The sequence below is a fragment of the Eupeodes corollae genome, chromosome 1, assembly GCF_945859685.1.
Source record: "Eupeodes corollae chromosome 1, idEupCoro1.1, whole genome shotgun sequence".
Lineage (NCBI taxonomy): Eukaryota > Metazoa > Arthropoda > Insecta > Diptera > Syrphidae > Eupeodes > Eupeodes corollae.
Window position 1 is genome coordinate 28,043,878 of NC_079147.1, and position 24,458 is coordinate 28,068,335.

The 24,458-nt window shown below is 32.3% G+C and overlaps 1 protein-coding gene across 2 annotated transcripts in view; it reads left to right on the forward strand.

Annotated features, from left to right (window-relative positions):
• Nucleotides 1–4,842: 4,842 nt before the first annotated feature.
• LOC129953770 (cadherin-99C) overlaps nt 4,843–24,458 on the forward strand; it is a 284,004-nt gene continuing 264,388 nt past the window's right edge. For both annotated transcript variants that reach the window (XM_056067225.1, XM_056067226.1), the window contains exon 1: nt 4,843–6,427. The gene's annotated coding sequence lies outside the window, so the exon portion shown is untranslated. The remainder of the gene's footprint in view (nt 6,428–24,458) is intronic.

A 24,458-nucleotide genomic window follows, 5' to 3' on the forward strand; every position in this document is an offset into this window, starting at 1 on the left:
CTGTTAGATGAACCATCAATACAGCTGCACATAATTCCAAACGAGGGATTGAAACCTTCTTTACAGGACCAACTCTAGATTTTATACATAAGAGGTTTACTGAAATTTGTCCGTTTTCCTTGCTGGATCGAATATATAAACATGTACCATATGCGTATTCAGAGCTATCAGCGAAAGCATGAAGTTGAATGTTTTCAAACCCATAAAAAGCTCTACGATCAAATTGAAACTTTCCGACATGTTCTAATTCTTCTCTAAACCTTAACCAACGACTGTGGTATTCCATTGGCAAACTTTTATCCAAATCAAGCCATGTTTCCAAAGTTGTTGCATAAACACCTTTGCTAAAACCATAATTGGATTTATTAGTCCCAAGGGATCAAAAAGCTTAGCAATTTAAGATAGCACTATTCTTTTTGTAATGGAGTTATTGTTATGGTTCTCAGGGCAGTCATAAAGCAACTTATCAGATGTTGGATCCCAATAAGTTCCTAAAGTTTTTATTGCGTGTGAATCAGCAATTCTAAAAAGTGATTCCCTATCAACTTCCAAAATTCTATTGTCATTAGAACACCACTTTCGCAAAATAAATCCTCCTCTTGCCAACAGTTCTATCAACTCTGGCTTTACCTCTTCTTCAACAAACTTCTTCAAGTGTTGCCGCACCAGTTAACAAATCGTCAACATAAAAATCCATTTTAACAGCCCTAGCAGCATTGGGAAAATTTTGAAATTCATCTAGGGACAGTTGTTGCAATGTTTTTGTTGCAAAGTAAGAAGCGGAGGCGGTTCCATATGTTACCGTATTAAGTTGAAATGTTTTCACCTTATCAAATTCATTTTCTCTCAAGAGAATAAGGTAAGAATAAGGAATTCATTTACAACAGCAGTATACTCTTGACGAAAGCTACCATTTTTGCAAAAACGTTTTTCCAAAGATTTTAAACGATTTAAAGCTTGGGAGTAAGATTCACCCAACTTCAAGGAATCTGATTTAAAAGGCAATTGAACCTGGTATCTTCCATTATCAAATCTACAAACACAAACATTAGCCTTAAAGTGCTCCTCACACTCAGTATTAATCAGGTCACTTCCATTTTCAATTTCCCAAAATCTCTTGAGTTTCTCATATAATGTTATATCTTTTTGATCTGGGGTTGAAAGGTAGGAACCTTGTTTGTATAGTATTTTTTCCTGATTATGCTGATATGGTCCTGAAACTACCCATCCTAGTACAGTTTTTGAAGAATTGGTAAATTAGGTCCCAATCTTATCTGACCAATGGACATCAAATCAAAAAAGATATCAGAACCTAATGCTGTTTTGGTTGATTTTATTTTGACCAAGATAGTGTTATCCTTTATCCGATTTTGGGAAGTATGTTTGTTAACTGTCAGTTCGATTTTCTCAAACTTTTATCAGATGGCAAAACTGTTGTTTATTGTTGCATACAATTATTTTGGAGATACAAATATTTTTTGATCGTAAGATATTCACGATGACAAGTATTTTTTTTTTCAGTTTTTTTGATTTAAAGAAAAAAACCGTGAATTGGATTTTAACGCGAATCGACTCAGAACTTTAATTTCAAATTTCAAATCAATCGACGCAATGCAATGGGCTGTAGAGGCTAGATCATACAGAAAGACGAACGGAAATGGGAACCCACTTTTTTCAACTTCTCTACAATCGTAATGTTATGTTTGATTTAAATCTCGAGTTCAGATTTTCTGCGAATGCAAAACTTGCCAAATAGTTCATATATTATGTCGCAAGTAAAACACATGCATGGATTCGACCCAATATATCTTCCCGATGTCACTATCCCTCGAGAAATGGCTTTGCTACTCAATTGCATTGATGCAAAAACTAGACATGGCTCTATACTGCTCGTCCCTGTAGATACTGTCAAATGCTGCCTCGAAATCGATGGAAAGATGTTATGTATCGATTTGATATTATTTGTTTTTTTTTTTTTTTCCAAGATCTGCCATAATGTGATCATTTGATAGACTTTTCTGGTCTAAAACCACACTTGTACGACCCCACGCTTCTCATACTCTCTCTTTTTCCTCTTCAGAAGTCAGTGTTCCTCTTACCTCTTCTGCTCATAGAGCTCATGTCGTTCTATACCACTCTGCGTGCATGTTGTTTGGCTGCATAAGCCTGCCGACATTCCTCATAAAACCAGGGGTTCCTTGTTGGTGGTTGTATGAAACCCAGCACGACAGAGGACGTTTCTCTGATCTCAATAGGTTGCGTTGGTGGCAGAGAACATCTAGAGAGCTTATTTGTCGGTCTTAGGAGGATTTGACGATCTCTTGCGATTGTAGCCGTTCAACGTTGTATCTTCTTCCAGCATCTCCCTTTTTGCCTTGGGTCTAGAAACCCGAAGCGCTAGCTTGGCTAGAAAAAGGTAGTGGTCTGAGTCGATGTTAGTACCCGGGATAGTTCGGACAACCATGATGTTGGAAGCGTAACGATCGCAATATGGTCAATCTGGTTGGCTGTAGATTGATCTGTAGAACTCCAAGTTTCATTGTATCTGTTAAAGTATGGAAAAAGTGTATTGGCTACCATCACATTTTGCACCGCAGCAAAATCAATGAGCCTGAATCCGTTTTCGGAACTGTTATCGTGCAGCCTGTTTTTCACGATTATTAAACCAAAGATAGCTTCCCTTCCTAGCTTGGCATTAAAATTATAATATCGTATCTAGGACACTGCTCACATATGTTGTGTCCAAGAACTCGAAAAACATATCCTTAATATTGTAATCATTCTCTTCTGTGGGGGCATGTGCGCATATAAGGCTAATGTTGCCGAATTTAGCCTTGATGCGGATGGTCATGAGGCGCTCGATGATGCACCCATAGCTTTAGACTTCTTGCCTTAATCTGGTTTCAATGACAAAGCAGCATCCAAATTAGCGCTGTTAATTTTCTCGGTAGCAGTTACCATAATAAATATCGCGGTTTTTATTCTCTTTTTGCCCGGCCCATCCCATCGTATTTCCTGGATGGCGGTGATATTTGCTTTATATCGTTCTAGGGCCTCCACTAATTCTTAAGCCGCACGTGGTCTCTTAAGGGACCTAACATTCCACGTGAATATCCGAAGTTCGTTGTCCTTTATTCGTTTGCGTTGATTGTCAACAGTAAATCCGTCCGTATCCGAGGCTTGTTGGTGCTTCGCAACTATGAAAGCTTTTACGCTGCCAGGAATTTACCCCAACGGCACAACCCCCAACCTTGAGGACCAAATCCTAAGCATAACTTTAAGGTAAGGGATCCGGATAAACCACTTCTTATAGGCCTAAGCTCCGAATGAGTCGTAGAAGTCCTAAAAGGTGTTCACTAAGTACTTCAACCTTACTGAAACTTCAGACAGCTCCGTTGATTCCATCTCGGGAATTCTCCCGCTGCCGTCTTGATAAGAAGATTTGCCGTAGTGGAAACACCTCTCCCCCTTATTTGTTTGCTTCCACCAACAACTTTCTACTGGTGTTGGAACCCAATCTCTAGTTGAGTTACTAGGCACTCGATATTCACCTCGGGGAGGTGAGAGTAGGAGTTGATAGACAGAGGTTTTGAGAAAAACCTGTCCACGCTTGTGTCCTCTTGAATGCATATGTCATTTGAACATAATATAAAATATAAAAATTTAGTCGAAAATTGTATTTTACAAAAAACTATTGGAATCTGTTAAAGCTTAATTTTTAACATAATTTGTCTTAGAAAAAAAGAATGGTACTTATCTTTAAGCTGTTTCATCCCATTAAAATATTGCTGTTAATACATTTATCATTCGCAGACAGCTTTTCTTACTTTCATGAAAGTACTTCTAAAAAAATATTTTATTGATTTAATTTAATACATTTTTGACACATTTCTTCATATTAAATTTTCAAAATTCTCATTAAAAGACCAAGAATCATGTGACCTATTCGTGCTGATTTTTTATACAAACTTCAAGACCGATAACCTTCAATGTATCGAATACATAATATCACCTTTCGTAAAGGTACTCACAATCTTATGAATCCATTATATACTCGTAAGCAGCTCGAATTTTTTCTAACATCATTTTCCATATGTTACAAGCTACGTATATGAAAAGAGTAACACTTATCATAGTCTCCAATCTCCATTGAAACCAAACTATAATGTGTAGAAGATAGAATAATCCAACCTATAAAACCTTTGCCTGCAACTTTTTTGCAGTTTTAACACACAATTCGAAAACTCTTTAACTCGTCTGATTCGAAAATGTAGTCTTATCCCATGCACAATCTTAAATTTACATTTTGAACAAAACAAAAATAAAACGGTCATCTTCTTCGTCCATCATCAAACACAACAAAAATAATGCTTCAACAAAGTATCTGGATGCATGGATGGATACTAATCTTATAACCGCTCCCAATACAATAAAAACAACAAAAACCAAAAACGAAGCAAGTGGATGACACACCACAAGTTTTGCAAATCCAAACCTCTATAAGAAACCGGCATGTTAGATAATTGAATGAGCACGAATGCGAAACAAACGATCAAAAGAAAAGATCAACAAAAACAAACTAAAAGATACTCTAATTCCATAGTCTGTTCAATAAATAACAGATTGAACCGTTTTGATGTATCTGAAGTACTGTAAATTGTTAACAGAACAGACCTTAGCGGTTCAAACCTGACTTGTACCGTTTTCATCCAGGTGTTATACGTCAAGCAATGGAATTGAAACAAAACACATCAGGTTTTCTACTATTAGCTGCTTCTGGTTCTCTGAGCTCAGCTTCAACTGCACAACTTCATTTAGTTTACAACGAACCTTTGTCACGGCCAAACTAACCTGCGCGTGTCGCGACGACGGTATTACCGTGTCTTTTATATACTGCAACCATTCAATACAACAGGTGAATGGTAATTAACGATAATAAGGTGTTTATAAACAAAGTTTCATAATAAATCTGTTAAAAGATACAAAATTATCTAAAAGATGAAAAATCATCTAAGCTAATGAAAATCATCTTAAAGTGTAAAATAAAGTTATTTTTCAATCAAAATATCGATTTTAATATAGTTTGTCTAATTTTATCAAAAGATACAATATCTTTAAGAAGCTAGAAGAGTATCTTAAGCCCAAGAGAATAAAAAATAATAATAGAAATAATATCTTTTCAATAGAAAAGTATCTAAAATAAACAAAACAGTGTGTCATGAGATAGAAAAAAAATATCAAAGTGATACAAAAGAAGTTAAGATAAATGTTAACAAGTATCTTTACGTAAATCTCGTTCCAGCATCGCATTACAGCAACAACAATAATAATTGTTCTTCAACTTATCCAAGTGTCTGACCTCGATTATACATTGATTGAGTGTAAAAGTAGAAATAAGCACGTCGATCGAGGTCAACAATGTTTTCCGTGATCGGTGTCCACTTCATCAACTTCGTCGTCGTCGTCGATTTATCGTAACTCGTAGTCGTCGTATTCGCCACGTCCGTTGTCGTCGTCGTAGTTCGTATTCTGAAACGTGTGTGTTTTGAAAAACCCTCTGGATCAACTTCTGGGGAAGTGTGGTTGTTGGTTTTTCTTTATTAAGAAAAGGGATCACATTCCCATCGGTCCCTTCTTGTGCAAAGCCTCAGTCACAGCATATCTTTATCTCAACCATTAGTGATTCAAACAACGTAACAACAACAAAAAATTGGTCAATATTTGATGACAACAAAACAAAATAAAAAGTATCTACCTGAGTGATTGATTCCGTCCATGTCCATTGAAATCCAAGAGTAAAAAAAAAACACCAACAAGTGGATAAAAGGGTGTCGTGGCCGGTTTTGAGATTTTTTTAGTGTTGTCTTCTTCGACGTCTTGTGTCTTGCACCACTCCTTTCTCAAATGCATGGAGATTTCTTGTATTACCACTGATTGAACAATAAGAGAGCCACAAAAAAGAATTTAAGAAAAAAAGATTCAGGTGGTTCATTGTGTGTTTTGTGTTGATATTTCTTTTTTTGATATTCCAAATTTTTGTTTGAAGAAATCTAACTAAAGAAAAATAAAAAGAGAAAGGATTCGGGTATCGTGTATCTGACAAAATAAAAATTTCAAAGGATATCGACATCACAATACAGCAACCGAAAAAATCCCCCTTATTTTGCGGTCCTCTCGAAAGATCGAAAGAGTGTTAGAGCATTTGTCATGCTTCTGAAGTTTATAGTTAGATCTTAATCTCAAACCCAATTTTGTTGGATTAGAATAAATATTTTTACCCGCATCTTAGAAGTGATTCATATAGTCTTGGATTAAAATTTCAATAAAAATAAATAAAATTCTGTACGCGTGATATCTTGAATACAGCATCTTTCAAAGGCATAACTTACAACAACAATAATTTACAAAAGTGGAATATACTTAGATGGTGAGTGTTTTTATATTTATTTTTATAGTGCCAAAAGTGTACCTACATATTTAACCTTAACTATGGTGAAACAATAGAATTACAGGTTATGAACCTTCTCACTCTTTTCGGTTTTGATCTTGATGATAAAAACTTTAAATGGAAGTTTTGATTTATATTACGCAGGAATTTTTCGTTTGATCTTATTTCGTTTAATGGTTTTGGATGTTTTTTTCTTTTTCGTTTTAAAGATGAAGGCGCGGTGGTACTTAAAGTGAGCGCGGTTTTATTTTATTGTTAGAACGGTTTTTTCGGTTTTTTTCTTAAACACAGAAGCTATAGGGCGAATTAAATATAATATAAGTGACCTACAATTATATTTTTTCCCTCCTGTTTGGAGGTTGTTAAATGATTATAACTTTTTTTCAAAAAAACGTTAGAATAATTTATATCGTGTCTTAAAACTGCTTGGAAAGATTCTGTTTAATGAGAGTGTCTTATTTTTGTTTGTACAAGAGTTGGGTACATTTATAACGTATTCCTATCTCGTTTGAAGAAACCCAAATTTTATTGTTGAAAAAGAAGAACTCAAGAGAAGGCAATTCGCTCCTCAAAAAATAACCGTTTATATTTGCGATAATGTTTACATTAAATACTTTTATAGCTTTTGTTTTTTAAGATTCATGCTATAAACAAAATGTTCACCGCACCCACTCATAAAATTTTGGTTAGGTGCAAAAAGTTTATTACAATGATTAATGAAATCATTTAACTAATGAAACCTTTTGTTCAAACTTAAGAAAAATCGTATATTTACAGTTTAGTTGTTATTTTTTAAGTAATTGAAGTTTATTGTTATAAACAAAATTAATGTTCTTTAACATTTTAAGTATTATTTACAATTTTGTGTGAGGTCATATAAGGTTGAATTTTTAATGAACAAGACAAATTACGTTCTTCGATGAAGTGGAAAAATAATATTTCTTTTGGAACAAAAATTAATAGTGGTCCTATATTCAATTGTATTTAAATACCATAAAAGAACAACAGTGTTAACCAAACTATAAATACAAATTGCTGATAATTGATCTAGTATTTATATTCACACTGACAGTTCATAACAATAACATAAAAAAGAGATCAATCTCGAAATAAGATGACATCGTTAGCTGTAAACTCGCTTATAACTTTCTATTGACATTATGAAAATAGGGTTTTTTGTAAAAATCTTCGTTCTTAGAGCTGTTACTATGTTTGTTGTTATCAAAAATGTTCAACATACCATTTTTTTTCAATTTTTTTTCATAGGATCAACTATTTCAGAAATAGAAGGCTGTTTTAAGATTTCGCAGAAATAATTAAAATATTACGCACAAACTTATGTCGCCTTAAATCCAATTAAAGTAAACAGATGTGTATATGCATTTAATATTGTTGTAAATAGTTTAAAGTAGAAGCCTTTTACTCAGACTTTCAATCAGGGGGAGGGGGGGGGGGCACACACATTTAACATATTGATAAGTTTTTGAATAGCGCTTAAAAATGTTATTTAATGTATATTTCTAAACCTTACATTTACATATTTCAAGGGCTAAACTGAGAACTATATTTATTTATTTATTTATTCATCTACGGATATAAATCTTACAGATTACTGACAATTTTTATATTAAAATATATTTAAATACTTAAAGCTAATTTATAATATTCTTTGCAATTGGATTTTTAATTCACATCTGTTTGTAGAAAGAGCACGTGTTGAAAAATTGTATGCACCTACAAAATGGTTCGTTGCAACCATAATTACATCTATGTTTAGGATTGTTAAAGAAACAACGAAGACGCAATCTTCTTTCCGGAATATAGATTTCAAAATTATAAATGATTTGTGGGCATTTGATACGGTTTGAAAATACATCATGGACAAACAGTACACATTGAACAGAACGCCTTTTTTGTAAAGAATCAAGTCCTATCAAAGCACATCTTGACGGATATGAAGGAGTATCAATTCTCTATTTCAGTTGCCTAACAACAAATTTTGTGAAAGCCTTTTGAACTCTTTCAATACGAGTTATGCCAATGGAAGTAGAAGGACACCAAACAATTGAACAATACTCAAGGATCGGACGAACTATTGACATGTACACTGATTTCAGAGCATAAGGGTTAGAAAACTCGTTGCAGTTTCGCTTGACGAAACCAAGCATTGAATTAGCCCTTGCAATTACATAATCTATATGTAACGAAACATATGGTAGTTGTGAATCATGGGAACTAAAATACGATGTGCCGTAAACACATTACACTTTGTGATATTCAATGGAAGGGTATTTCTATCACACCAATCAGATAAAACATTTAAATCATTTTTAAGATTTTGCTGATCAATTCTATTTTTGATACAAAGAAAATTTTTCATGTCATCAGCAAACATCAAACAAGATGCATTTTTAAGAAGAAAGGGGATATCATTAACATATATAGTGAAAAGAAGTGGTACCAGATGGCAACCTTGAGGAACTCCTGATGAAGCTTGTATGATATTAGAGAAGAATTTCCCCAATTTCACACAATTTTTTTCAGAAGCAATCCGTGAATGCCAAAAGCTCGAAGTTTAGCTAGAAGAATTTCATAACAAATAGAATCAAATGCTTTTATAAAGTCTGTGTAGATAGTATCTACCTGATAACTAGATTCTAATGAATCGACGACATATTTACAATAAAGCATGAGATTTGTTGAAGTAGACTTGCCTGACATAAACCCATCTTGTTTAACGCAAATATGCACTTTTATACTAACAAATACAAACAATCTTTTACTATAAGCTCAAATAATGTAGGTATTGCAGATAGCTTAGTTATAGCGCGGTAATTTGTTACAAGATTTTTTGGACCAGCTTTGTAAATAGGACTTATGTATGAGAACTTCTACTCATAAAGAAATACGCCAGTACAGAGAGATTTATTAAAAATTATTAGTAGTGGGCACACTAATGTGAATTGACTTTAGTTATTAGATTATTGTAGAACATTGTCGTCCAGCGAAATAATCGTCTAATTGGACGACTCCCTAAATATGAACAAATTCCCACATATAAGGGATAAGATACAGTTATTTAAATTATTTTTGGTGCATTTCACATAGAAATGTAAGAAATTTTGTTGAAAAAAATAAACAAAATAATATTATATTCTGTTCTTGTTGGCATTTATATAGATGCGAAAAATGCTAAAAAAATATAGATACAGAAACCCAGAAAATGAAAAGTTCACAAGAAAAAATGACTTTTTAAAAGATAAGCAAAAGAGAATCTGTTTTTTCTGGCTTCTTTTAAAGTATTTTTTTTTTCAGTCTTAATTTTCGGAAGTCTATTGTTATTATCAATAAAAGTTTGCTTACGTGCAGATTGGAGCTGATGCTAGAAGACACATTTTAAAAATTAATGTTTTGCGTGAAACCTTTTGAAAGTATGTTGATCTTCAAGGAGTCAACAAAACTTAAAAATTGTAGGGAGCAAAAATGTTGGTTCTCGAATTTAAGGAAATAGAATGTATGAACATAATTTTTTTTTTAAATTTAATAAAAACAAATTAAGGTTAACAAATAAGTTGGGAAGAAACTTTAGTGTAACACTCAGAAACAACACGTTGCAGAATCTTTTTCTAGTTCAGTTTATAGGTTTTATATTTGTTTGCAACAAAAAAATACAATGTAATTTAAGACGAGTTCTAAGATCTTTTATTCAAAGTTTCCTCTTAGGAACTTGAATATTTGCATTTGCTCTCAGAAAAGTAACTTTTAGTAACAAAGTTTAAATCAGTAAAATACAAAATTTATTTTCATATATAAACACAATACGATAGTTTTTAAATTCAAGGGAAATCCTACGAAAATTAAAACAAAATAATATACCAGGGGGGGGGGGTATTTAGCATTCTGTTATAAAAATCAAATCTGTGCTGTCTTATACAATAAATAAAAACTTCGAAAAATTATATCAAAATTGGTAAAAATTGGCTTTCGACTAAAAATCTCGCAAGCAAAAACAAAACTTTTAAATCAAACTTATTTTATCATACGGAAAAGTTGTTGCCAATTTTTAATAATTTTTGTATAAATTTGCAATTGACAACTTTTGTTTTAAAACAAGAAAACAACAATTGAAAACACTGAACTGTTTTATACACATTTTTCCATCTTCAAACTGTAAAAGAAAAACAAACAACATAACGCAGCAATATTCGGCTCCATTAACATTACCAGAAACCATTAAAAATGCATTTAATTAATGTTATGACTACCTCAAATATCCTTATTCTATTTTCAATATCTTAATGCATTTAGGCAATAAGGAGCTTTATTTTTTCAAAACTTTATATAAGTAAAGTAATATTTTTTCCTCCACTCCATTAGACCTGTTGAAACAAAAGAACTGACAAGCAAACTTGTTTGTTTGTTTGTAGTTCTAGTTTACTTTTTATTGAAGCTTGGGGTCATAAATAAAACCTGATACACTTTGTTTATGTTAATTTGAGTACCAATCAAAGAAATTAACAATCAAATACATTAAATTTTATACAAAGAAAATAAAAAAACAATAAATAAATAGATACAATTAGAATTAAACAGAAACACATTAAACTTATTGGAAAAACACACTATTAACTAACTTTAGTGCAAATCAAGTTGATCTGTTCGATGATATGTTTTCGTGAACATAAAATCAACTTGTTCTTTGATTTTATTTAAATTCCATTTTACTTTTTTGTTTAGTTTTTATTGAACTATTGGGTGCTAAATATTTAAATAAATAAATGTTGTATGCAAATTATATTAAGAGAAATGTAAACTTTGAACGAGAAATGTTAAAAGTGGGTATAGGAGGATGGTAATAAATGGAACTTAACTATCGGGTATGATCAATTGTATGTACATAAATCCTATCCATTTAAGTCTTTTTATCATTTAAATTAACCTTGTTACTTGAATCTGAATGCCTTAACATCAACTCTTAACACTGTTGGAAAGTATACATGATTTTCCTTTCCTTTGCGACAACGATAAGTTCACGATAACTTTACCTAATTCTACATCAAAACGTCTTCTTTTGTATCTTATAACGACAAAGACTACGACGATAACCACAATGCGTTACATTTCCTGTCCTAATTCTGTAGTTTATCGATAACGTTACTTAAACATCAACAAACTACCCAGAAAATATACAACCAGGTACCCATCATGTATTAAATTCTTTTTAAAATTTAAAGCCCAATATACCAATTGCATTTTAAATTATTGTTATTTGACTATTAGAGTAACACAATTAGTATTCTTATCGTTTAATTCTTTTGGGGCCGACCGGCCGGCCGTTTCAGTGTGTTGATGGTGTTGTGCCCACTGCCGAGTCCAGTGTCCACTGATGTCTTCAACCATCATTAACCTCTGTCTTTGAGTTCGAGTTGGCATAAATTAACACTTACTTTTTTCTTGTTCCCTCGAGTTTACCATAATAAATAATGTAAATTGTATAAGCATCGATTCTTTATGTGTAGTTTTTTTCCATCGAAATACACAAATATTGTATGTAAATTAGGTTGTCTATTACTGTTTAAAAAGATACCCATGGTAAACCTTAACAAGGAGAGAATTCAAAATTTAACATTCTAGGGGGAGTCCATTTTAAATGGAGTCACATTATTTCTAGTTTGATTTTGATAGTAATTTGAGAAAAAAAGAAGCCTCTTTTGTTAAAAGTAAAAAAAGAAAAATGGTAAGAACTATGTTGGTTGTCATAAATTGTTGGATTCTATATCAACTATTTGTTATTTGTTTGGAATCATTAATTCCAACATATATTGAAAAATATTCTAGACTCTCAGGCGATATAGAGACACCTTTCTTCTAACTATAGACCTTCATCAAATAAACAACAAAACGTTTAAATTTTCTTGTGTTAATTTATGTTGTGGTTAAATTAAGCTTCTGTGATTTTAATTCTTGAATTCAATTCAAAATTTTAATATAATTACCACCGTATGGGGGCGTGTTATGTCAAATTTGAATTTTATTAGGAAATCTTAAAAAAAGAAAATAACTTAAAATATTTGAATATTTTCATTTAATTTATGTTTTATCATTCATAGAGTTATTTGGTGAGAACCAAAAAGAGCAAAACATAAGCATTTCATAAGAGTTTCAAACAATTATAGGGTTTTTGAGATTATTTGTTATTTATTGTGTTTTGTTTGATTTTCAAAAACAACTAATTAAGTAGGAATGCATCTTTATTTAAAATATGATATTTAAACATATTCAACTGCTTTTTGAATTCCATCATAATTATAAATGATTTTAAATATGAATAGCAACAAGTTTGTAAAAGAAATTAACACATTCCAACAACATTTTTTGGATTTAAAAAAAAAATTGTTAGGTATACGTAATAAAAAAAGACCGGTTGCAATGAAATTCACTGTGAATTTTTGGCCAGATCTACCCTAATATGTTAGCAAGATATTATCCTTTTCAAACTAATAAAAATGTTAAACATTGTTAAATTTTTAGTGATTTTACTTTACAAGTTATTACGTAATATTAAGATGACTTAAACGTGTTCATTGAAATTTGTATTAAAATTTAAGTTTTTGGGCATCTTCAAATTTATTTAACTATTATTGAACTTAGAAGAAAAGACTTGATATAAAGGTTTGTTTTTATTATTATTGTTTATTGGTTTAAGAAGATTCCGAGTAGATTCAAGAGTAGTTTATTATTTAATATTTATTTGAGTTAATGAACGCCGATACAAACTTATGAAACTGTAACAAAAATGGAAGAGTCAACGGAGATGGTGGTGAGAAGCAAGCGAAGAAATTTGTGTCCGATGAAACTGAAAATAGGCTATTTTTTTGTATTTACTTTTAACTTAAAATTCTTAGAAAATGATTGATTTAAATACGTATTTAAGCACATTTGTGTATTTCTCAAAACATAATTGTGTCACTGCCAAAGAAAAAATCTTTGTCTTCAGGTTACAATATAAATAATTTAAGCATCTTACTTAGTTTTCCGAAATTTACATTTGTTATGAGCCTTTATTTTAATATATATAAAATTTAACAAACCGTTTTATAGTTTTGTGCCTTTTTGCCTTTATTTTAATATATATAAAATTTAACAAACCGTTTTATAGTTTTGTGTTGGTTGAAAACCGTTTTAGCATAAAAAGTTAACGTTAATATGAGATTTTAGTAAGACAGGAATTGCATATAAAATGATATAAATATTTCAACTGAGTATTGAAAAAAGAATTACACATTTGATTGATAAGATTTTAATGTGCCCTAGTAGTTATTTATAAGAGTTATGTAATTTAAGTTAAAATGTCTTCATACAGGCATTTTAACTCACACACGTTTAGAGATTTACGTTACGCTTTTAGACTACATCACTATTCACCCGTTCAAATATTTTCTAGTGAGTTTTAATGTGTAAAAGGCTTTCCACTAAGAATTTTAATTTTGAATAGCCTGGATTTACAAGTAAAACTAACTTTAAGGCTTTAACTCACTATAAAGTAACTACAAAAATGGTGCAAGTTATATTTCTTATTCCTGTTGTTTTCGAAGCCTCACAAAAAAGCATCTTTTCTTTATTCAAAAAATACATTTTTGAAAGCAATTATTTGTAAAAATTGCCTTTGCTTAAATTTTTAAACTTTTTTCTTGGCACTCGACAAGAATTTCCTTTTTTTTAATAAGAAGTTTCCTTATGTATAAAAGATAAATATGTAAAATGCATAATTAAATTTGAAGGTTACTATACATTGACATTGAAATTTTTCTATTAGTGTTCTCAAAAACTATGCAACTGATATCTTACCAACGCGTATTTTCATTTAAATAACTTAGCAGAGCATGAAGTAAATAATTGCAGTCTAAGTAGTTTTCTATCGACAAATTTAACAAGTTGAACTAATTTGTTGTGTTTTTTTTATTGTTAAAAAAACCTAACTATTATGGTAGAAATTTTCGAGAGAACAATATTATTTGTATTGATTAAAAAATTCTTAATAAAGTTTTATTAAGTAGAATAGAATAACATTTTTTTTATAATAAGCGCACACTCAAAGTGTGAGCATTAGGAAAGGGAGAGAGGGGTTGAAAGGAGATGTCGGTGCACATTGTTTTGAATTCCTGAATACTGCAATAGTTGGGAAAGACAGAGTGCAGCGTGGAATTCCACATTCGCATAGTACGGCTAAAGAACGAATCTCTGTACTTGACAGTACGACCGAAGTTGGGCTCGAGGGTATATTGATGAGCATTCCTAGAAGCTAAAATATTACGGTTGGACTGTTTAAGGTGGGGAATCCAGCTGGCTATTTCTCTAGAGCATAAAACAATAAAATAACGGTAGAAGGGGTGAGACAAGAAACATTTCGACGATGTTCAATTGACGTTAATGATCTTATGATGGTAATATGACCAATCAATCTAAATGCTCTACGTTTAATACTATCCAAGAGGCTTAAGTAAGTTGCAGGAGCACCAGCCCTGTTACGGGAGTTATACTCAAGTTTTTGACGTGAATAAAAGCCAGATCAAAGGGGGAGAAAAACTTCTTGCATCGCCTTAGAAAACCCAAACTTCTTGCGGAATTTTTGGCGACATCGCGTATGTGATTGTTCCACAAAAGGTGGTTGGTGATACACATACCGAGAATATTGATTTGTTCAGTTTCCTCGATGCAAGTGCCATTTATGGATAATGGCAAGTGAGGTATATTTCGCTTTAACGATAGAAGACAGTATTGCGCTTTCAAAGCATTAAATTCCACGCGGTTTCTTATTTCTAATTGTACAATGGTGTTTAGGTCGGAATTTAATGAGCTTATCATATTTTGTCCTTGCAGTTCCACATCCGAAAAAGAGGGGTGTGCTAAGAGTACTATCGTCAGCAAAACAATGTATTGGATTAGAAATTGCAGAATATAGATCATTAATAAAAATGAGAAATAGTGTTGGAGATAATACAGAGCCCTGAGGCACGCCAGCATCTATTTTATGGTTTTCAGACTCGAATCCATCCCATACCAACTTGTATTGAATGATTCGAAAGGTTATTACTAATCCAATGAAGGAGGGATTCATGCAAACCGAAAGCACGCATTTTCGATAAGAGAGCCTGATGTCAAACCCTATCAAACGCTTTTGAAATATCTAGTGCAATAATCTTACTTTCTCCAAAACTATGTAAAGATTTGTTTCACTGTTCGCTGAGATGAACCATGAGATTAATAGTGGACCTATTGCTACGAAAGATGTATTGTCGGTCATTAAGAAGCTTTCGATCTTCGAGATATTTCTTGAGCTGATAATTTATGAATGTTTCCATGACCTTGGAAAGAATTGACGTCAGTGCAATCGGTCGGCAATTAGACGGTGAGGAAGGTTCGCCTTTGTTGGGAATAGGCTGGACAAATGCAGTTTTCCATCCGTTCGGAACGACATCTGAGGAGTAGGACAGATGAAAAAGCTTACGCAGTGGTTTTGCCAGCGATGAAGAACACATCTTCAGAACAATAGTGGGGATACCATCCGGACCAGCAGATTTGTGTATGTTAAGATCTTTTAGGCGAAAAAAGATCTGCCCCATAGAATTATTAACTCGGTTAGGTACAGGCGGAGTAATAACTCTCACTGGGAGCGTTGAATTGGCGGCGAACTGCCTAGCAAAGAGATTAGCTTTCTCTAAAGAGCTAACAAATGGAGGTTCATCCACAACGAGCGTAGGAACCTAAGAAGGGGAAGAAGAATTCCTCATATTTTTTTACAAATAACCAACAATTTTTACTGCCTTTGGGTTATTGCAGTATTTTTTGCCGTCATTTTTGGTCATTCAATTTGGTCCATCGAATATGGGCGTTACAGGCCTTCCTGGCTTGTTTTAACATATTTCGGTTTTCTTCTGTTAGATTGGCTTTAAAACAACGGATACTTACCTTCTTGACCCTAATAACCTCTTCACAGCTCGCATCGAAACATGCGTCTTAGGTCTGATGCTTTTAACCCTATTCCGGATAAAAGTTCTCATTCCCAGGAGAATCAAACTTGTGATCATATCAGCGCTGGCGTCAACGTCACTATCGAGGAAGCATAGTGACCAGTTAAAGATCCTGAAGTAATTATTGTGACCATCCCAGTTGGCTTTCTCGTATTTGCCAAATGGTTCTCTTAGGAGCTCTTTCTTTAACTGAAGAGTTTTTACACGAGAAATGGTCAGATGTGCCAAGAGGAGATAGAACACTAATAGTGTACTTACCATTGTCAAAAGTAAGAAACAATTTAAGAGTGTTTTCTGTGCGACCTACCACGTCCGATATTCGAGTGGGCTCGTTGACCAGCTGAGTTAGGTGGTTTATCTCAGCGAAGATTTCAGCACACACTCTTTCTGGTGGTGACTGGCCCGAATGTTGGAGCCATGAAGAATTGTGTACATTAAAGTCGCCCGTAACAACGATTTAAATCCGAGGATAGGACGAAACAATTATTTGGATGGAATCAGACAAAGCATCAAATTCACGAGAAGTTGACACTCTGTTATCAACGATGACGTGGTACTCACTGTGCTATGTTGAGTTGGCTTATCATGATATATAATTTTTTTTGTTGGTTTTTTGTTGTTTTTGTTTAATTGTAGTTGATTTTTTCATGAGATATTTGAGGTCATCATGTTGTTTTTACTATTTCGTAAATTGTTAAAATAGAAACCTTGTCTGTCAACTTTGTCATATGTGCCTAAATAAATGTTGTAATTCTTTTTCAAGAATCTAATTTAACATATAAAAATTAACCTGTCATCAGTGACTACCATTGCATTATCGATATAAATATACAAAAGTCGGGATGCTTTTTTACCAATAAAGTTTCCTACATTGCTTTAAGCTTTTTTATTTTGTTCAATATATTTTTGTGTTTCTCTTTTCTTAATCTTAAGTAGATACCTTGTCATATACTTTAAGCACTAATATGCGCTTTGTTTTATTATTTTCAATTTATAATTTTCCAACGGATGTGATGAAGCACATATTATGCAATGTCCATAAATATTTATCAGCCATGAAAGACACAGACATATGGACGCCATTAAAAATGATATACTGGAATGTTGTTTATGACAAACAAGAAAAGATACAAAACAAAAATTAAAGTGGTAATATATGTTGCAACATCTACAGCAACAAAATCTTGAACAAAAAACTTGCTTTATCTAGCAAAATTAAATGAAGATCTGTTCAGTGATATTTCTTTTATAACAAGATAATCTTTATTTTTTTTAAAAAGACACATACTTACCTACTGAAAAGTAGTCATAATGAAAAGAAGAAATAAATAAACTTTCAAATTAGAGCCATGAAGTTGATGTTGCAGCTTTTTAATGATCCTAATCCAACATATATCATTCATATATACCTTCATATCATAATTTATCTCAATACAATACCGAACATGAAAAACGTGTTTAATAAATTCTACCTTTAAGAGAATATATACAAAAATATATGATTGACCTTCAACTGCTAAATGTTAGTAGAGAACAGAAATAAAGGTAATATGTTATTTAAAACAGAAAACAAGTTTCCCAGCACCACCGTGTCAAATTGACGCCACTTACCAAATTTGTTTCAAATTAGAAGAGAAATCGATTTTAAGCTGCATGTATAACACACAAACAAGTTCGCTGCTCAACTCTTTTGTTTTATGAAAGAGGAAGAACATTAACTAATTTAAAGATTTTGATTTTTCTATTAGATATTTATTAATTTATGCAAATACTTTGAACACAAATTAAAAGTAATTAATTGTTTAACAAACATTTTTATTTACTTTTTCCTTATCTTCATTGAGTATAATGAATGATGGGAGTGAATGAAGGAATGAATGGAAACTATAGCCTGCAGGATTAAAACCAATAATTATTTTCTGTTTGATTTTTGATGATATTTTGTCAAAAATAAAATAAACAAGCGAACAAAAGAATTATGAAATGTTCTTTATAAAATAAAAACTTAATTTATCAATGCTAGTTTATTTTTGAAAAAAGCCTTGGGCCAAGATTAAGTGGGTTTAGTCTCTCTGTGACTGTGAGTGTTGATGGTAACTACTTTCTAAAAAAAATTAAACATACACGAAAAAATGTCGAAAAGTAATAAATAACATCAAACCTGCTTAAGAACAAGTTCCTTAAAAACCAAATTTAAGCTGCAAACATTGAAGTTAAAATGCGAGGTCTATTATAATATAATTAATTAATATCTGATTGCAATTCCAGTTTATTTTGTGGTACAAAATTGTGTTTTTTGGTTTTGTACTTTTTATCTCGAAATTTTGTTTAGAACAAACGAAAATGGTGTTCGGTTTTATTTGCTTTGTTTCTAAAAGTCAAAAATGAATCATAATTCTTCCAGATAATTGTTTGGTGGTGCTTTTTTTTAATTTTTGGCTTGGCAACGTGATCTCACCAATTTTGGTTATTTTCACAGCTGCGGTTTCTTGCCAAAGTATAGGTACTTAAAGTTAAATATGTTTCTTTTTCTGGTTGATTATATTTTACAAATGATCCCAGAATATCTCCTCCTCGCAACAATAGAAGTGATATTAAAAAATTGCGTGACCATATATTCTTTTCTCTTCCTCAAGAAACGAAGTTAGCTTTAAAATTGAATATAAACCTCCACTCCTCGGGGTCAATGGTGTTTTTGTGTATATTTTTAGTTTCCTATTTTTATTTGCAAAATAAAAGATTTATGATATATTTTTGTTAGTAAATTGATGTTCATAGATCTACCTACACATATATGTATGTTGTTTCGTCTCTATGCAAAAGTGATACATGCTAAATCATTAAAATATTAATCGATTTGACTCAAAGTGGAGGAAGACATGATACACACTACAAACTTAGTTTAATAAACCACAAACAAAAAACGATTGAAAATATAATTAAGTAATTTAATTCTGTTGAGTTAATATTTATGGAAGAGGCTTAGCCATATTTTCAAATCTATATGAAATAACTTTCAATTAGTGCAGACTTAAATAAATATAATAATTAACAAATTTTCAAGCTTCTGCTATTGAATCATTTGAAACATTCAACACAGATGATTTAATTTGCATATTTAATGCATCATGACGATAATATGAATGTGTAAAGAGCAATCAAGCAAAGTTCAGGGTCATCCCACGCTCTTCACGTCTCTTTTTCAAGTTTGGTCATTTTCATAAATAATATTTATTTATGAAGTTTTTATTTTCAATATATTCAAAATTTAATTAAATAAAAAGAGGCTATGATATGCGACCCACACTTATAATTTCCCATCCCTTAACGTCTGTTAACTTATCTAAAACTTTAACAAAATATTAATAACAACATTTTGTGCAAGATAAAACAAACTTTAATGTCAATATAATTCTGCTGTCCCCTAAAACTTCAGTTGAAAACTTATTCTTATCAGTTTTTTGTTGTTTTTGTAAGCTCTTGTGTTTTGTAAAATGAAGATGTCAATTGAACTTTTCTTAACAAATAACTTAATTTTAGCAACAATATTTTCCATATGGAAATATAAGTTTGATTTCAAAATCTATTCTTGTTGACGAGAATTTTAGTTCAAATCCAATTTTATAAGCATTTTTTGAAAGTATAAATAATACAGAACATTTTTTTAACACAATGTTATTATCTTATGAAATCATTTTGAAGCCATTCTTTATCACGAGATTTCAAGTATCGAACATCAATTTTTAACAATTTTGTAGAGTATTTTTGTAGAATTTAATTTGTATGAAAAAATGTAAGTTAGATTTTTTTTTTTAATTTAAGTGAATGTTAAAAACAATATTTTGTATAAGCTTTAATTTTTGCGCTGATACTTATACTAGTGTTTTTTAGGTTTTTATTAATTGTAAACAGTTAAATCGATTTTATTCTTAATTTGACCAGATGTCAAAAACGTTATTTTTCGCTGCATATAAGTATAGTTTTTTGTTTGCAAAACATTCGGAATGACAAATATTTGTTCCAGTGTTTATTTATAAAAACAAAACTGTTATTTGTTTTTTTTTTTTTTTTCAAAATGATACTAGTTTCGTATCACGTCACAGTTCTTAAAGTCGATAAATGAACTGGTCCTTCAAATATGGACCACGATAAATGAAATTCCGAACGCACGGAAGAACGCTTCAATAGGGACCTTTGATCGCCGAAAAATCTCAAAGTTTTCAGTTCGACAAAACACAGCGGTTACACTTAAGAAGTGTAAGCCCTCAAAACTCATTTTTCTGAAATAAGAATTTTTTTTACAATGGTCCTCAGGCCATTACCTAAGCAGGTAAAAGCTCGCAAGTCAATCCTTAAGATCTATGACCTATAAGTCTATCATCATTCCTAATTATGACCTTGGAAAGATTGATTGTAATCCATTTAAGGGCAGGTATTGATGCGAGACTTCTGTGTACGTCTCAGTTTGCCTACTGAAAAGGTAAATCGGTGGAAACGGGTGCTACACAACCTAGTACGCACCATCAAATACTCCTCTATCATAAAGAGTTCACTATGATTGCTTTCCTTGACATCGAAGGTGCTTTAACAACGTGGAGACACCTGCAATCACAAGGTGGTGTACTTTCCTCTCTCCTCTGTAAGCTAATGGTGAATGAAATCCTAACAAGTCTGGGTGCGGAGGGTTTCAGAGTGATAGCCTATGCGGAAGACATTGCTAAAGCTGTTTCAGGAAAGCATCTTAACAGCTAAAAAGAACTTTTACAAAATGCCTTAGACGGGCTAATACTTTGGGCTGATCGGTGTAGACTGGGTGTTAGCCCACACAAAACCGATCTGGTCTTATTTTCGACGAGATACAAAATTCCAACTGTCAACCCTCCCTTAAAGGAATCCAATTAAAATTCTCAGACGAGGCTAAATACATGGGTCTTGTCTTAGACAAAAAACTAAATTGGAAACTTAACGTACAGGAAAGAGTCAAAAAAGCTACTTTAGCTCTCTTTTCTTGCAAACAAGCTATTGGTAATAAATGGGGTTTACAACCCAGAATCAGTCCGATTTTAATGTACGGTGTGGCAGTATGGTAGACTGCTTTAAGGAAAGGTATAAACGGAGATAAGCTAAATGAAGTCCAACTTTCAGCTTGCCTATGTATAAGCGGATCGCTTCGCATGACCCCGTCTGCGGCACTGGACACTTTACCTTACTTAACACCTCTTGACATATTTAGCAAACAAATAGCTGCAAGCTATGCTATTCCTCTCAAAGCTTCGTCGCAGTGGAGTAACAACAACATTGGCCACTCCGTAATTCTTAGGTATTAAGAATCAATTCCAAAGTACACAGACTACATTATCCCCCAATTGCAATTTGACAGAAATTTCCAGATTTGTATACCGATCCCAGAAAGATCTGGGAGGATAGGACATTCCTGGAAGATGAGTCAGTCCACTTTTTAACAGATGGATCAAAAGAGAAAAGAAAGGGTTGGTGGAGCAGTGTACTCTGAACGAATGAAATTAAGTCTCTCATTCCGGCTTAACAATATTGTAGCGTGTTCCAGACGGAATTTTTGGCGTTAAAAGAAGTATTGTCCTTGATTAAAGAAAACGTGATATCCGTATCTTCTCAGATAGTCAGACCGCTATCAAATCTCTGCACTTTGTCCTTACAAACTCTATAACAGTCCATAACTGTCCCTCATCTCAAATGGAAATGGCACAACAGTTTAATAGTCACCTTTGCTTTGTGCCGTGAAACAGACAAATTTCAGGAAACTGTTAGCAGATGAACTCGCCAAGAACGGTACAGTACAACTCATTCCACCACGTTTGGCACATACTGGCATACCAATCGCTACTTGTAAACTATTGTAAATTCAGGACGCTAAGAAGGCAAACACCAGGTGCATCATTTTCACAACTTGTCAGGTCACAAAAGGCATCTGGCCAAAACTAGATTTAAAGCGATCAAGGTGCTAGCTGTCTCTAAGCAGATCGCATATAATATAAGCTGTATAATAGGTGTGATCACCGGACACACTGTCTAATAGGAAAGCACGCCACGCGGCTAGGCGTATTCTCAAATGGCTTTTGCTGAAGCTGTATCGACAAGGAAGAGGAGGAAACAATTCTTCATCTTCTCTGTTCAAGCCCTGCTCTAGCTCAATAACGCAAGAAATACCTAGGAGAATTTTTTTTTAATGATCTGAACCATATTAGCATAATTTTTTAATGAGCTTGAAGAAAGTCCAAGATTCATGTGGTATCACAATTGGCCATTAAACTGTGTGTCCTATTTCATCAAAGACAGCCACTTTAACCAAACCTAACCTAACCCATGGTCATCAAGCCGAGTGCCATTTCATGGGTCCACCAAAATCCGCTTGCTCCTAAAAAGAGTATTGCAAAATTTCAAGCAACTATATTAGAGTTTTAACAATTTACTTATTATCAATGTTTCATATATTCAGTAACTTACTATTGACTGCAAAATTTAGAACTTATGTTTTCGTTAAATAATTCTCAAACTAGTAAAGTTATAATTCCCTTTCTATTAAAAAGGGACCTTTAAACTCTTAATCACAAACACTACTGTAAGACAATAAATTTAGATGCTAGGGTCTTTGAATCTTGAAAATTTCTCAGCCAAGAAAATAATTTTCAAACATTCTTGAACTATGGTGTCTCCAATTCATTTTTGTCAAATTTTAATTTTATTAATCAGGCTATATTCTGTAAAGTTGTCTATATTTTGTCATAAACTTTTCTGTAATAAATCTAAATACTTCTCTAAACGGTTACAAAAGTGTGTTTTTGTTCCTTTAAACTTGGTCGTTTTGGGACAAACGATAATGATCACATTTTGAATTTATTGAACTTTTTGATGTATCCAATTCCTAAAACAAATGTATCTATCTTCTTTTTTGAAAATTAGTTTATGACTTAACCTAATATACAATTTATAGCATGTTGTATATCATCATCAATAAAATACGTGTCTCATCCAGACCATATAAACTATATCCATATAGAGTTCGTTCAACTATTTAGCTCAACATAAACAACATTTAGTTTAATTTATTAAGTGTCTTCTATTATTTAAACAATAAAAGAGCACTATAAAAAATCAAGCTATAATACATACTCGTATATCCATACTTATGCTATAAACGTAAATGATCCTTATCAAAAGTCTATATGACATTATTTAAATTCCTCGTACCCATCCCCTTAAACTTCATAGAAAATATCAAACAAACAAAAATGATGCATATCTTCAAATTAGGAAGAAAGCGAATAAAATTTTGACTTTTTGATGACTCCATTTCCCAATAAAATCTTAAAATACCTAACAAAATCTCGAACACAAACTTTTTTATGACATAAGCCACATCAGACACATTTGTATAAGCATCATAACCTTTTTTATACTTAACTTAGATTTCCAAATTTTTTAACGATCATCAGAAATATTGTGGTGGTGATGAAGCGATGATGGTTTCTGACCAAAAATCAAAAACCAAATCGCTTATCTCAACCATAGAAGAGCGTAGATTCTAATTCGTTAATTTCTTATTTGTATAGAATTCCATTTTCGGTATTTGATGGTTTTTTGTTCATACTTTTTCAACAGATGAGAATTTGAAAGAAATTTTACTGCATGGCGCCGCGCCGCCATCCAGCCGCCACCGCACTGCTACTATATTCATTGGTAACAAGATAGAAATCATTTTATGATTAAACTTCGGGAGGCACATTTTTCACTTTACAAAAACTCTCATAATTGAAATTTAAATTTGAATGATGCATTTTTGATGTGTTTTTCTTTTTCTTGTCAGTTTTTAATGGAAATGCGTTACGTAAAAGAGGAGTCTTTTTTCAAAGCTACTAATGGAGCCATTAAAAGTCTGCTTGAGTCGATCTGTTGATGGTAAATTTCTTCGATCGTAAATTTAAACCCATTTTTCTGCCCTA